Consider the following 16,935-nt stretch of genomic DNA (forward strand, 5'->3'; position numbering starts at 1 on the left):
GTGGAGTGGTCGTAGGGAGGTTAAAAACCCACCTCAGGTTCCCTTTAAAGCAGACCTGAAGTGAGAACTTCCTCTCTGCTCTAAAAGATAAGCAACAGCATAATAACCTTTAAAGAAAAAAAATCTGCAGAGTTTCTACTTCCTGCTTTCATGGAAGCAGTCAAAGGGTTAACATCCTGTGTTCACATATTAACTGTGTCTGCCAAGACGAATTTATGTGCTGACAAGGCTGAGAGATCAAATTACACTTGTGATTTCTTGACAATGAGGAGGGAATTAGACACACGGGGTGCAGGTCTCTCTGTTTTCTTTGTGTCCTGTGCAATAGTCCATGTTCACTTCAAGTTATTAAATATGCAACTTAAATAACAGTTTATATGCCTTTCATGCAGTTTGCTTACAGCTGCATATCACTTCATCTTTGTATTATAGACATCTGGCTATCCTGTGAGCTAACTTTTTTTTTTAGCCTTTGCAGGCATGTCAGCACTGACTGAAAGCGGATCAGCTAAAAATAGCGCTAATAGATTTGGGCGCAGCTATATTTCTAATGTTAATTATCGTTTTCGTAAATTTACACTCAATTTTGCATATGTTTGGGCGCAAGTGCCTAAAATCGATATTTTACGTAAATCGATAACGTAAACTCGGTAATATTCCTAATTTTGTTGTGGAATCGGTAATATCGGTAATTTAAAGTTTATGATAATATATCAGAACGAATATCATAATGCTAAATAAAGAAAAACATCAGTCATAACGATAACTTAAAAAGTCTTTTGGTGTAATAACGGTAAATGAACATGTTTAATGATGGAATGTAAGCAAATTCTGTCCAAATACATATAATTTTGTAATTACGAAAATATAACATTCACTGTACAGATATAATAACGATATTTGACATTTCTATTTACGACAATATATGAAGTATTTACGATAATTTAGGGTTAGACACCACCAGGGGGGTGGTTAGGGCTAGGCACCACTAGGGAAGTGGTTAGGGTTAGGCACCACCTGGGGGATGGTTAAGGTTAGGCACCACCAGGGGAGTTTTAAGGTTAGGCATCACCAGGGGGTGGTTAGGGTTAGGCACCACTAGGGGGTCTAGGGGTTAGGGATAGGTACAGGGAGGGTTCTGTGTCAGAGTAGGGTTAGGTACCACCATGGGGGGTTAGGGATAGGCACCACCAGGGGGGGTGGTTAAGGTTAGGCACCACCAAGGGAGGGTTCTGTGTGAGAGTAGGGTTGGGTTAAGCTGTGTTGTTGAATTACATTACGATATTTAACGTTATTATATTTTTCGTTTTCATCTCACATCTGATTTACACCTCTAATAATAATAATCAGAATTATCAATTTTACATTACAAATACCGTTAAAGTATCGATATTTCTACATTACGATATTTTTCTTTTCCAGGTAAATCGCGCCTAAATTTGACCGCGACTTTTTTAAATGTACGCACTGAAAGGACCTCTTTTGCGAATGTGGAAAAAAATAAAAAAGGTTTCATCAATACAACATGTAATGTAAACAGTGACGGATGAGGGACTGTGAGGCTGAACCATTTGTTAGGGGTGTTTTTTTTTTTTTTTACTTTCATTTCACAAATATAACTGCTGCCTACCCAGTTTTCATTGGTGTAATCCATTGCTGGCAGGAATTGCTGTTACAGCTGTTATAACAATGGCTCTGTATGTGTTTACATTGTTGCCTGGCAATCAGACTCCCTGTCTGTGCAGAGAGCCATCTGCTATCAGCTGCTGGGAGGATCAGCCAGAATCAGCCCCATCTACACCATACGATTCTTTGTCCGATTTGATTCAATTCGATTAATTGATTCGATTAGATTCAATCTGACATGTCTGATTCATGATTCGATTCAATTTGAATTGAATTGAATCGAATCATGAATTGGACAGGTCGGATCGAATCTAATCAATGAATCAAATCAAATTGAATTGAATCGGACAAAGAATCGTATGGTGTAGAAGGGGCTGATTCTGGCTGATTCTCCCAGCAGCTGATAGCAGATGACTCTGGTTGCCAGGCAACAATGTAAACACATATGGAGCCGTTATTATAACAGCGATTCCTGCCAGCAACGGATTACACCAATGAAAACTAGGTAGGCAGCAATTATATTTGTGAAATGAAAGTAAAAAAATAAAAACACCCCTAACAAAAAAATCTGACCCAGAAGTTTAGGCTCTGTGGGTGTGGTTGCTGCTGCCTGGACAGCATCATTCTGCTATTCAGACTGCAAGAAGGCAGGCACAGACTGAAACTCCATGAGAAGACTGCAGCCTATAGCAATGGCAGTCTGGGATACAGAAAGTATTCTGTGTCTGGATGTTTAACCAGGTAACTTAACATGATTGATTCAATATCAACTAATGAAGGAGATTCTATACTTTCAAAAATCAAGCTGTAATGCTCACTGTCTGTAGAGGAACTTTATAGTGGGATAAAAATCTATGCATGTATATTTTTGAACAGTGAGGCCACATAACAGTAGACATCCTTCCATAGAGACCATACTCATAGCTGTGACACTAGCACAATAGCGCACACATGTTAGTGTATGGCTCAGGATAGGAGGGCTCACTTTGCAAGTCAAGACTTTTCAGACTACCTCAAAGAGAAGGAACACTCCTTAGGGTGTGTTCTACCTATGCACATTGCTGCATATGAATGCACTACCCTTTAGCACTGGAAGAATTTGCTGAGGTGCGGTTTACCGTAAACCTGATAGGAGAATCAACCGTCAAACCTGCAAGCTGGTGTTCCCAGGGAGTTCGTAAAACCTGCCAATCCCAGTGATTCGCTAACCCACTCAGCCTGCAGAACTGCCACCTCTATCAACCCCATACAATTACATGGGCACGTTCACATACTACCTACAGTGTATCTCCAGTTAACATGCTACATAGCAATTGCTCATGCAAAGAAAGTAACTTGTGTGTTACAATATGACCGTGTTTGTAAATTGTAACGGCAAATCTGGAAAGACAAAAAAATTACAGGTACACCCCCCCCCCCAACAGATTGCATTCTGGGAGATTGTTTGTACGTTGAATTTGCTTGTAAGTTCAGTGCTGTGTTAAACACAGTGAAAGTAAATTGTAAAATGTATTTAACCACATTTCAGACAACTCTGGTTTTGGACATATAGGGAAAACTGTTTTTGGCTGCTTTAAAAGGGTTTTAAACTACTTATAACAGTTTATACAATACTCAGGGGCGTAGCAATAGAGGGTGCAGAGGTTGCGAGTTGCGACCGTATCGGGGCCTTTCTATAGATGCTTTGAATAGAAGTGATGATTAACACACTGTTTCCCCTCCCCTTCTTGCACCTCTGACACGGAGGTGGTCCTTGATTGGTTTTGGTGCGCCGTTTCAATTGTTATGTATAGAGTGCTTGTGGACCCCAATGTAAAAAACTTGCACGGGGCCCACAGCTTCTTAGCTACGCCACTGACAATACTGCAACATTTAACAAAATATGTAATAAAATATAGCATAATATATTTTTTACATAAACACAACTTACTTTGTATCTCTAAAACATTGCGATTCATGTTGTTTGTAAGTAGGGAACTGTCTGTAGTTTACAAAAGGTATAAAAAACATGATCTATCTCAAGCTGGAACAACCACTCTTAAAGAACACTTGAAGTGAGAGGGATATCAAGGCTACCATATTTATTTCCTTTCAAACAATACCAGTTGCCTAGGAATCCTGCTAACCTTTTATCAGATCTTTCAGCGCTGCATAATATGTTGGTCAGTGCTGCATAATATGTTGGCACTTTATAAATACAATAAATAAGTAAAATAAAAACTTTTTTTGCATCAGTAATGTCTGGATCACCCACCAAACACGCTTGCAGGGTCACACTGTAGTCACTTCCTGTCTGAGTCAGGACTGAGTCAGCCACTTACATACCTGATATTTAACTCTTTCAGGCAGAGAAAGAAAAAAAGGAACACAGCATAGTTATGTGTGTGCTAGGCACTGTACATACACATGTCTATCTCATGTCTCATGTCACCTCGGGTATCCTTTAAAAGGAAATAAATACAGCATCCCCCATATACCTTTCAATTCAGGTGTCCTTTAAACAGCGGAGGTGGAGTTTAAGGGACAACTGAACCGACAGGTACAGTATATGAAAGCTGCTATATACTGTTGCCAGGCAACCCTGCTGATCTATTTGGCTGCAGTAGTGTCTGAATCACACCAGAAACAAGCATGCAGCTAATCTTGTCAGATCTGACAATATCAGAAACGCCTGATTTGCTGCATGCTTGTTTAGGGGCTGTGGCTAAAAGTATTAGAGGCAGAGGATCAGCAGCGCAGTCAGGCAACTAATATTACCTGAACAAAAATAAATATGACAGCCTCCATACCCCTCTCACTTCAGTTGTCCTTTACCAGCATTTAAAGTATGACCAATACACTGTGCTGTTTTACTATCCTTACCCTGACAATACAATGAAAAAATACACAATCATTACCCTCTAAATAATTAGTTTCTGTAAGGCCGCTATCTGGGGAACATGGCTACTTAATTTCTGTATGTAGGGCTCACTTGACTAAGGCTACTTACCCACCAAGACGTTGCGTTTTAGGGGACGTTATGGTCGCATAATGGCCTCAATTCACTAAGCTTTATCAAACACTTTATCAAACGTTTGATAATTTACCTCATGGGTAAAATCTAATTTTGAATTCAATAAGGTGTTATATATTTATCGAATGCTTTATTGATAAAACGTTCAATATATCTATAACACCTTATTGAATTCAAAATTAGATTTTACCCATGAGGTAAATTATCAAACGTTTGATAAAGTGTTTGATAAAGCTTAGTGTATTAAGGCCAATGTGTCCCTAACGCAATGCATGGTGGTGTTGGTGGTGTTGAAGTTGGAGGTCAGATTGAGCCGCGTTATGCAGCTCTCAAAGCAGCCACTCCAGGTTAGTGATAGGAAGTCCAGATCTTTTTAAGGATTCGGATCATTTGAATCGGATCATTGAAAAGATCCGGATCTTTGAACCGAATCATTTGAATCATTTTACTAGGGAAGCAGGCTGGGTGAAATGACTAGCAGGACAGTACTTTCCCTGCACTGTACATTCTGTATGTTCATGTTTCTTCCAGACAGACATCCATTGTGAACCAAATCTTTAATTGTGAGGATCCGGATGATTCGACTCATGCAGCACTTTGTTTAAACGTGCTGCGTTACCATGTAACGCAACGTGGGCACTGTGAACAGCCCATTGATTTATCCTTGCTGTGAGTTAGGCTGCGTTACTGGCTGCTGTAACGTGGGACTTTAACGTCCCACTGTGAAACCAGCCTTAGTGTTAGAAAAGAAGACAGATAGGGAATAAGAAGAGAGATTTCCCAAAAAGTAACTTCAGCAATATCCCAAGCCAAAAAACTCAGGCAACCATAACGCATATACATAGAAAAGGATGTTGTTGTTAGAGAGGAAGGGGGCTCTGACTGGGGAAAGGGGGGAGCAATTTCAGTGTTTGCCATAGGCTCTATATTACCCAGATACGCCCCTGCCTGCCTGGTAGGAACACTGGAAGGATTCCCAATAGTAGCTATGAGCAACCGGTTTTCCTACTAAATGCTTCTAACGTCAACCAAGCATCAAATTAATTCCATACACCATTTATAACATATCGATGACGCTCTTTGTTTAAATAAAATACAGCAGCAGCCAAACCACATCCTATTATGTTAAGTTTGCCTTTTTCTTAATTTTCCTAAAGGCAGTGGTAAGTCTATAAGGATCCGTTCTGCATGGCTTCTCCAATTGGTTTCTAGTTAATCTTATTAGTTTGCCTCCTCTATAATGAGACTGGACAGAGGCTACCTTCGCTACACTAACCGCAAATGTAACTTAGACTACCTAAATGAATGTAATGCGTTCTCCAGGGGGAAGGCATGAGCCAACCACAAGGCGCAGTAAATGGCAGGTGCTTGGGGGTAGCTTTTTGCTTTAGATATTGCTATACAGAAAATGTACTTTTCCCGCAACCTGAAAGCCAATGTTAGGAGAAGAGATTTAAGTCTACAGAATAATTCTCCAACAGGGATTGTCATCACTGTCCACTTAGTCTTATGTCCTTTAGAAAACCTATGACAAAAATGAGTTTGGGACAGTTAAAGAGGAACTTTAATTCAGTTTTTAACAAAATAAATCTTAATTTTTCTCAAATAGATCATCAGAGACTTCTATGTGGCGGATATGGTGGGGAAACCACCGCCACATTGTGATGTCAGGGCCATGGCCATGACAGTTTCCTGTCTGTGAACCTCCCTACGTTGTGGAAGGGGAACGGCTGTTGCCAACTGCCAAGCAAGCAGCACCTCCTTCCATGCATATATACATATAAAAAAAAAAACAAGCTTTTAGCCCATCACATTGTTAGTGGGTGTTTTTATACATAACAGAAATCGGCCTTCTTAAAACAGAAGGTATTTGCTATTATTCAGGTTGGAGTGAGTATATTAGGTGCCCCACAATGCATCACGGCTAAATATGCAAATCATCACTTTGAGCCACATTAATCTATGCAATGCACTGATGAGGACCAGCCAGTCTGAAACAGTCTGTATGCAGGTTGGATTATTGTGGCTTTGTACAATTAACTAGCCGACACATCATTGCGTTCCAGCGGTTCTGGTGGTGATTTTAGCTTTCAGGGACATCAAGTATCCACTTTGATTGTACATTTGCCCTAAACATGAGTGGGTACTGCAGAAGTCATTTTGGAATTAGCTATAATTTAAAATCGCCTTTCCATCTCAATCTAGAGCAAGCTAACAGTTACTCTGCTTGGAGTACTGCGTGATGCCACGAGTTTCAATATTGCCACTGTACCAATAAGGAGTGTTGCCCAAGGATTCCTTCCTGAAAAAGGTACTGGCTCCATACAAGATTTAAACACTGGTCTCTTACAACCAACATAGTGTCTAAAGGGAAGCAGGCATGAGTGACATATGGAGGCTGACATGTTTGTATCCCTTTAAACAATCCACATTGCCTGGCAGTCTGGCTGATCCACTGCCTCCAATACTTTTAGCTATAGACTGAACAAGCATGACACAGAGGTGCCAAGTGTAGATCTGAATCCGTGATGTGTACCACTCCTGTTTATTGCCTGAGGAAGCGGGATTTTGCCTGCGAAACGCGTTGCAACTTGTTCTAGGAGTATGCAAATAAATTGTGTATTACTTTAATCAACAGTACTTGTGTCTGTTTTGGGTTGGCTGGTCCACCACCGCATCCTGAATGGTTTAAACGTTTTTAGTGTGTTTTAACCTACTGGCGCCTCTGTACATCTCTACATATCAAGCATGCAGATTCGAGGTTTCAGCCAAACATCTGACAAGAGTAGGCGCATGCTAGTTTCAGGTGTGTGATTCAGACTCTACTGATCAGAAAGCTCAGCGGGGCTGCCAGGCAACTGCTATTGTTTAAAATATAAAAAATAACAGCCACATGTTCCTCACTTCTGGTTCCTTTTAACCACCAGTACATTGTCCAGCCAAAAACAGATGTTGGCACTCACACTGTCAATTACTGCTTACAGGCAATATTGGGGTATTTGTAACCTGCTAAAGGGGTCTGGTAGACCCCTTGAAATTTTTAAAAACTGAAGGTTTTACCAATTTGTACCAAACTATACGGATGAAACTCCAAAAATTTGAATATTGGGCAAAAGACCATTTATTTCAGTAATTCAACTTAAAAGGTGAAACTAATATATACAATAGGAACCCTTTGCAATTTGCGGTTTTGAAACAATTAGCTGATGAGAGTCTGACACTTAAAGCATGGAATACTGAACATTTTCCAGGGGCGTTGCTAGTCCCAAACATCAGTGGTACGTGCCACGGATCTATTCTGGGGTGCCCGGATGTCTCCCATGCAGAGGCAGAGCTGTGTAGCCTCTACGGGGGTATGCTGTGAGCTTTGGGGCCTCAATGGTGGGCATACTGGGAGCAATGGGGGGTATGCTGGTTGCTGTCGTGCCTCTATGGGGGCATGTTGGGGGTTGTGATGCCATGCTGGGTGCTGTGGTGCCTTTATGGGTGTATGCAGGGAGCTGAGGCTATTCTATGGGGGCATGCTGGGAGTTGTGGTACCTCAATGGGAGGGCAGTGGGAGCAAGGGGGGGGGGCATTAGAATGTCAGGGAACGCTATTGGGGGACTGCCAGACAACCTGTCAGCAAGCCAGCCCACCCACCAGAAAGCCAGACCAGCCTGCCAAGTGACTCTGCCTAGTTATGTTTAAGTGGCACTGCTTATTTATGGGATATGCTGCATTTATTTATTTCTTGTATTAATGGAGAGGGGGCATCATCCAATATTTTGCTGGGCAGGCCTACTTAGACTGCTGTTAAGTTCAGGTAAATTTGACTCTGCCCATGACCACACCCACATTCTGGTGTGTGGCCCCACCCATTTTTTGGCTGGAGTGCCCAAAAGTGCCCCAGATCTCCTAGGATCCTAGCAACGCCCCTGACATTTTCACAACAGCCTAATGGTCTGAGATTTTAATGTGGGGTTTTTCATAAGCTGTAAGTCATAATCATCAAAATAATAAAAAATAAAGGCTTGAAATACCTTGCTTTGCATGTAATGAGCCTAATTCATATATTAGTATCACCTTTTTAAAGAGAAGCCATAACCAAGATTTGAACTTCAACCCAATCACACCGATCATCAGGGGGCTCTGTATGGCTGATATTGTGGTGAAACCCCTCCCACGGTGTGATGTCAGGACCATAGTTCTGACATCACACTGTGGGAGCCTTGTTGCATTGTGGGAAAGAACAGCTGTTTCCAACTGCCAAAAAAGCAAACAGCATCTCTTTCCACTGACATCATCTGCCAGCAGTAAAAATGTCACCATGTGATAAATGTCAGAATGTAAATCAGGGAAAGGAAATATTTTACAATGGGCAAACACTGACTAAATCATTTATACATAATTGTAAAAATTATGCAATTTTTTATTACATTATTTTCACTGGAGTTCCTCTTTAAAGTGGATCCAAGATGAAAAATGAACTAGAACAAGTAACTATATATCTTATATCTAAAGTTTAGATAGTTTACACCACAAATCTAGCTGAAACAGCTTCAATAGAATATTATTATTTCTTCCTGTGATACAATGACAGCAGCCATGTTGTTTGTAAACATTACACACAGGCAAGCTTATCTGCATCTTCAGCACTCAGCCTGTGAAAAAAACCTAATCCCCCTCCTCCTCCTCCCCTCTGCAATTTCTGGCTAGTAATACCTCCCCCTCCTCTTGCCCAGACTGAGCTCCCATGAGCCCTTGCTACTGTCTGAAAATGTCAAGGCTCTCTGAAAAGCTGTGGGTGAGGCTTGTTTAGTTTATAGGGAGCATTAAAACAAAAAAGTATTTGGCTTAATGAATGCCCTATAAACAATAGGAAAGGAACACAATTATGCAATGAGTAAACGTTCATCTCGGATCCATTTTAAGTTGAATTACTGAGTTAAATCAACTTTTGCACGATAGTCTAATTTTTTTAAGTTTTACCTACATACCACATTTACCACTAATAAATTAGTAAAATAAATGTTGCAATAAGCAAAAATAAAGAATGAGTACAGAGAGAAGCAGCATGCGGTTGAAAGGCCAGCAGGCGAGGCACGAAATCTCCTGATTTTGTGCCTAGAGGGCGTCACCTTAATGCAGATTTTCCCCTTGCCTCCCGGTAGTAACACCCCCGAGTGTGGAGCGCCGTGTTTCTGCCATCATGTCTGCTCTCTCTAACTCGCTTTTATTTTTACTTTAAATAATAGTATAGCCTGCACTCTTTGTCATTGAAAACTGCAACATATTACAAATTATCACTGAGTTCCCATTTTTATATTATGATTTATGGTGTTGTCTGCTGACAATGTTATTAACACAAGCCGGAGAGAACCAGTGTGCTTTATTTCATCCAGAGAAATAGGTTGAGGGGTTTTAAAATGTCTCCCTTACTTCAAACATAAATAATCTCTCCCTAGTTTCCATTCCATTCTATAAAGGTGCAGGGGGGCTTTCTTTTTTAGATATTTTAAAGTAGCAGGGTCAGCCATACTATCCCAAGGAAAAAAAGCACATAAGTAGATACAGAATAGAAATTCTGTTCCTGAAAATTTCCATCTTGATTTCCTCTGACTGAAGCCAATCCTGATGTCATTTCCTCCCTTACTTTTTCTTTCTCCTAGAAACGGTACTGTCATAGGTAGCTAGCTTGCTGCGTAAACACATGTGAGTACAAGCATAGGTCAGATTTCAGCAGCTCACTGAACTGTGCTCAGCCAATCAGTGAGGAGCAGGAACATGAGAGGGCTGAGGACAAGCTTCCTTCTTGTTGGAAATGGGCAAAGATAGAGCCAGGCTGACTGAGATAAGATTTATTACAGTAGAAACATTTCTGAATAGATTGGAGAGCTTGAAATGCAGGTAAAAAGTAGTCATACACTGGTGGATTGCCACCAGATCGACCAACAGATAGATCGCTTCTCTTATCTAATCTGATCATAGTGGGATCTATTGGCTGCCATACACTGCACACAGATTAAAGCGATTTCAGCATGAAAACGAGTCAAAACCTGCGAAGCCGTCCCTGTCGCCTGCCTTCCCACCACCAGGTCATTCCGGCTCCCCCGGCTAGCAGCAACAACATCACCTGTCCGCCGGCGCTAGTCCCTTGGATCCATTCATTAACATTCTTATTCTTTTGCCATCCTCCATGTCCTCTTCACTTCCTGTCTCATCCTGTGGCAAGCGGAAGTTAAAATAGTAGATGGCGCTCTACTACGGCTTGTCACAGGACGCGACAGGAAGTGAAGAGGGTATGAAGAAGAAGGCCAGCTGGAGGAAGTGTGACTGGACGGATGCCGGGAACTCGCGGGACAGGTGATATTGCTGCCGCTATGCTGAGTCGGTCACAGCTGAATCGAACTCGTGCTAGCGATGCGCTCCTGACCCGCTGGCAATTGAGCAAAATTTTCTGCGGGGACCGATCGACTGAATCGATCTATGTCGGATGGCAATCAGTCGATCGATCAGCATTTGCATTATCTATTTCACAGCATATTGGTTACAGTGATTGAATCTGCTGTTTATCAGCGGGAATTCAAGTTAGTGTATGGGTGATTGAAGGCTTCAGGCTGCATATTAAATATAGAGCAGTGGGTAAATGGCATTTTATTTTGTGGCTGACAATCCCTATAAGATTTCTAATTGGAAATTGGAGGAAATATTCTCAAATTGGATTACTATAAAACCCATGGTACTTTAATTGCAATTTGATACAGCCCTTTTCCCCACCAGACTCCCTAAAGCAACGTTAGACCTGGCACTCATGTGACTCTAGATCATTTCCAGAGAGAAGTTCCCCATTTCCATATTAACATAATTTTACATAATTAGGCAACGGCAGCCTACAGTGCTGAATGTCATAGATCCACAGAAGGCAGATCACTGCCATAAGTCTTACATTGAATGCCCCACCTAACATAGGCATTCAGAAAAATAACCACTGGAAACAATGTCCCACCTAACCTAGTCTATAGGCACTAGGACCATTGGAAATAACATGTTCACCCTAGAATTAGTCTATAGAAGCTAGCTAGGACCGACGGAAATAGTATGCCCCACCTAATATTAGCCTATAGGAGCTAGGTGTACTGGAAATGGAATGCACCGCCAAAAATTGCCATATAAGATCTAGAACCACTGGAAATAGAATTCCCTATCTAAAAGCCTATAGGAGCTAGGACTGCCACAAATAAATTCCAGCGCCAAAATTTTGTATCTAAGAGCTAGGACCACTGGAAATAGAATGTCCCACCTAACATTAGTCTGTGGGAGCTAGGACCGCTGGAAATAGAATGCCCCACCAAAAATTACTATACAAGAGCTAGGAAATATACGGCTGGAAATAGCATGCCCTGCCCAACATTAGTCATTAGTCTGTGAAACATGCAAATATACACTAACCTAGAAAGTGAAAGAAATGCTAGCAAATCCGGTCAAACCTCCCTACCAAATTTGTGCTTTTTTTCACCCTTTTAGTGCTGGATCCACAGTAGTAAACAAAGCTTTTTTAAACCCAGCTAGGTAAAAATCAGACCTTTCTTTACTTTCGAAAGTAAAACTTTTCCAATTGTTTGTACCCCTTCTCCTACCCCCACCCACTGTAAAAACAGCCTGGGGTGCCATTTGCCTGAGGTCATATAAGAAGTGTGGCCACCATGCTCTCACCAGTCATAACAATTGTGGCCATAACAGCACCTGATCTGGAGGCTGGACCCTTTATTGGAGGGAGAATAGAAAGTTGGAGCCCTTCACAGCTCTGAGCCACCCTGCAGGGGCTGCTCCCCTTTAGTTATGCCCTTGTAAAGGGTTAGGATTCAGTCTCTCCAGCCCAATCTGACAGCTAGACTTCGGTTTAAAATTGAGCCAAACCAGGGTTTGGGTTTTGTTTTTTTACATGACTGGGGGTGCCCTTTATCTTGCTCACTAGAGTTCATTCTAGTGAGCAAGACTGCAAATTTATGATCAATTATCGGTAGCTATCTTTGTTCAGTGTTTTTATTTTTGTTTTATGTTGTTTTGAATGTTTATCCATGGTCAATACCGTCTGAGATTTTGGATCTTTTTTGGGCACCACTTTGCATTATTCCTTCCAGTAAGTTTATTATTGGCTATGCAGCCATATTGTATGCAGGTCCCTCAGGCCTAATGGGTGCCAAGTCTTGTACACATGAATGAGGCAAGTCACCCGGCAAGGATTGGCACCGTTATCTTTGGGGCAACATTGCAGGGCCAAGGCTGTAAAAGACGTGTCGATAGTCTGCAGGCTAGTTACTAGTTCGAATCTCAGGAAAACAAAGATGTTCTTACAAAAATGGCTGCACCATCAATATATGAAAAATAAAATGTACAGGATCTTCTAAAAAAATTAGCATATTGTAATAAAGTTCATTATTATCTGTAATGTACTGATAAACATTAGACTTTCATATATTTTAGATTCAAATACACACAGCTGAAGTAGTTCAAGCCTTTTATTGTTTTAATATTGATGATTTTGGCATACAGCTCATGAAAACCCACATTTCCTATCTCAAAAAATTAGCATATTTCATCCGACTAATAAAATAAAAGTGTTTTTAAAACAAAAAAAGTAAGCCTTCAAATAATTATGTTCAGTTATGCACTCAATACTTGGTCGGGAATCCTTTTGCAGAAATGACTGCTTCAATGCGGCGTGGCATGGAGGCAATCAGCCTGTGGCACTGCTCAGGTGTTATGGAGGCCCAGGATGCTTCGATAGCGGCCTTAAGCTCATCCAGAGTGTTGGGTCTTGCGTCTCTCAACTTTCTCTTCACAATATCCCACAGATTCTCTATGGGGTTCAGGTCAGGAGAGTTGGCAGGCCAATTGAGCACATTAATACCATGGTCAGTAAACCATTTACCAGTGGTTTTGGCACTGTGAGCAGGTGCCAGGTCGTGCTGAAAAATGAAATCATCTACATAAAGCTTTTCAGCAGATGGAAGCATGAAGTGCTCCAAAATCTCCTGATAGCTAGCTGCATTGACCCTGCCCTTGATAAAACACAGTGGACAAACACCAGCAGCTGAAATGGCATCCCAGACCATCACTGACTGTGGGTACTTGACACTGGACTTCAGGCATTTTGGCATTTCCCTCTCCCCAGTCTTCCTCCAGACTCTGGCACCTTGATTTCCGAATGACATGTAAAAGTTGCTTTCATACGAAAAAAGTACTTTGGACCACTGAGCAACAGTCCAGTGCTGCTTCTCTGTAGCCCAGGTCAGGCGCTTCTGCCACGGTTTCTGGTTCAAAAGTGGTTTCATGCTTCCATCCGCTGAAAAGCTTTATGGAGATGAAGATTTCATTTCTCAGCATGACCTGGCACCTGCTCACAGTGCCAAAACCACTGGTAAATGGTTTACTGACCATGGTATTACTGTGCTCAATTGGCCTGCCAACTCTCCTGACCTGAACCCCATAGAGAATCTGTGGGATATTGTGAAGAGAAAGTTGAGAGATGCAAGACCCAACACTCTGGATGAGCTTAAGGCCGCTATCGAAGCATCCTGGGCCTCCATAACACCTGAGCAGTGCCACAGGCTGATTGCCTCCATGCCACGCCACATTGAAGCAGTCATTTCTGCAAAAGGATTCCCGACCAAGTATTGAGTGCATAACTGAACATAATTATTTGAAGGTTGACTTTTATTGTTTTTAAAACACTTTTCTTTTATTGGTCGGATGAAATATGCTAATTTTTTGAGATAGGAAATGTGGGTTTTCATGATCTGTATGCCAAAATCATCAATATTAAAACAATAAAAGGCTTGAACTACTTCAGTTGTGTGTATTTGAATCTAAAATATATGAAAGTCTAATGTTTATCAGTACATTACAGAAAATAATGAACTTTATCACAATATGCTAATTTTTTGAGAAGATCCTGTATTTGTAGTCAACATACACAATTGTAACAGCAATTAAAAACTCTTAAAATGCACAATGCAGCAATGTCCCCCAGTGAGGTTCAACCAAAGTGCTGGTGGCGAGAATAATACCACAAACGCTTCTCACTTAAAAATAATAATGTCTGGTACCTGCACAACCCTCAACCATGGATCAGTCCATGTTGAGGAAACTGACCCGGGTCGAAGTGGGTAAATTGTAAAGAAATTATAACAATAGTGCCACCATAAAGTGTTACTGTGCTAAATAATTTTGTACTGTGACCAATACATGATAATCCACAATGACAATAAAACTACATTGATGGTGGGTGATGATGAAAGATTAGAGAATGTCCATATATTATGCCCGGGTTAGGGATTAATACTGTGTAGCTTCAGAAACAAGTAAAGGTGCAGAGTGGAGGACAGCACTTCACGTGTGGTCCTGTGACCACTTCGTCAGGAGCCGGATTGCAGTTTTTACACTAGTTACATGTTCTGTTGCTATGAGCTGGGGGCGGAGGGCCAACAGAGTGGCATCACAGTGATGTCACGTGGTGGGCAGCGTAAGTGGGGAAACAATGCTCCCGGCTGCTCAGCCGAACTGATGCGCCTGCCTGATCAATGGCTGAGGTGTCAAGGAGCATTTTAAGAGTTTGTATTGCTATTTGAATGGAATTGGGAGGGGTTGGGGTGGAGGTAGGATAGTTTGCCTCCTATATTCTAGGATGGAATGCCATCACAAGCACTGAGCAGTACAATAGACATCACTACTGCAGTCAATCCAATATGACAAGAGCTAAAGACTAGAACAGCTATTTAATTAAATGACAGTAAAACAGCAATTGAGGACAGGCACAACTTCCTTGTTCTACCAATTACAGAGTGGTAATTTGAGAGGAGGGTTGCAAACATTTACCACCCGATAGCAGACACTATGTAATAACTCCATTTGAGGTTTGATGGATCACACTGGTTATCCACCGCTCCCCAAGCTTAGTAAATCAGGGCCATAGAGACTTCCCAGCATGCAGCCTGACAGATGCATTTCAACCGCAATTCCTATTAAAACAAAATATTTTTTGCATTAACTTTACTACAATACATTACAATGAAATAAAGAAAAAAATCACGATAAGCTCCAATAATTAATCAAAGCACAATTTTACCTCATAAAACATTTCTCCCGCTTCACAGGTGCCAATGATTTGAATGAATTATGAAGCACTGTATTGTGGCTCAGACATAATAAATCTGCTTTTGTCCACATTAAGGATCGCGCATTGCTGTATTTTATCAGCCAAATGCTAATTTAAATTCACAGCCCAATGATTTCCTTAAGAGATGACAGCCTAATGTTAAAGTTATTGATGCCAATCTTTTTACTCACTGGATTCCCAACAGAGCCACAAAATGCACCATTTGCTCTAATGGCAGAGGAGTCACCCTTTGCCGCTAATTCCTCACAAAACCTGTCCTCAGACAATAACAAGCACCCTCCTTTCCCATAACTGATCATGACAAAAGCCTCTGGTTAGCCGTGAGGTAAATAAGCTTGAATCTGCCAGCAGGACCGGGTTACGCAGCATTGGAGCCATTGGGCAATGGTAAACTACAGCAAAGTCATCCTCACAGGGAACACGAGACAGCTACCACTCCCCCTCCTCCTAGGTGGTCTCCCCCGACTGCTCCCCTGCACGGTGCGTCGCTGAATTATAATAACTCACCTGTACCGGCGCGTTGCTCCATCCATGCTTCATCTTCAGCACCGCTGACTGACTTTTCCGTGCAGCGCATTCTATGTGTAAATAACCTGCACCGGGTCATGGAGAATAGGCAGGCAGTGTGGATGAAGATGGAAGATGGACAGAGCAGCCTAGGGACAGGTAAACTATTACAGTGCAGACTCATATGGTGCAGGGGCCCTGGGGACTAGGGAGTCATTGGGGGGAGACCACCTGGGGGGGTCTGGTAATGCTGGGGGCCAGCAGCAGTTGGGGGCCCTGGGTCAATTGCCCCCTTTTCCTTAATGGCAGCACCGACCCGGTCTGCCAGGATGTAGGGAGAGAATAAAAATATAGCAACTAATTCAAGCATAACTGCAGTGAGGTGGGTTCTCACTCAACACAACAGGTAGTTAGATGCAGTGAGGTGGCCAGGTGGGTTCACACTCAACACAACAGGTAATTAGATGCAGTGAGCTGGGTTCACTCAACACAAGGCTAGGTATATGCAGTGATGAGGTGGGTTAAGTAAACACAACAGGTACTGGGTGGTTAGATGCAGTGAGCTGGGTTCACTCAACAGTAAAGGTACTTAAGATGCAGTGAGGTGGGTTCTCACTCAACACAACAG

General features: G+C 41.8%; 1 protein-coding gene and 1 long non-coding RNA gene across 7 annotated transcripts in view; one reads left to right on the forward strand and one right to left on the reverse strand.

The window, feature by feature from the left end:
* The window catches only part of MDGA2 (MAM domain containing glycosylphosphatidylinositol anchor 2), a 1,075,710-nt gene that overhangs the window by 817,910 nt on the left and 240,865 nt on the right, over positions 1-16,935 (reverse strand). The gene's annotated exons all lie outside the window — the stretch shown is intronic.
* Positions 2,052-16,935, forward strand: part of LOC137531941 (uncharacterized) — a 97,015-nt gene continuing 82,131 nt past the window's right edge. For 3 of the 5 annotated variants that reach the window (XR_011023806.1, XR_011023809.1, XR_011023807.1), the window contains exons 1-2: positions 2,066-2,131; positions 6,845-6,950. This is a non-coding gene — a long non-coding RNA (uncharacterized lncRNA). Of the gene's footprint in view, positions 2,132-6,844; positions 6,951-16,935 lie in introns of all 5 variants that reach the window. The other 2 variants (XR_011023808.1, XR_011023810.1) reach the window with 2 other exon arrangements.

Source organism: Hyperolius riggenbachi, chromosome 9, assembly GCF_040937935.1.
Source record: "Hyperolius riggenbachi isolate aHypRig1 chromosome 9, aHypRig1.pri, whole genome shotgun sequence".
Classification (NCBI taxonomy): Eukaryota; Metazoa; Chordata; class Amphibia; order Anura; family Hyperoliidae; genus Hyperolius; species Hyperolius riggenbachi.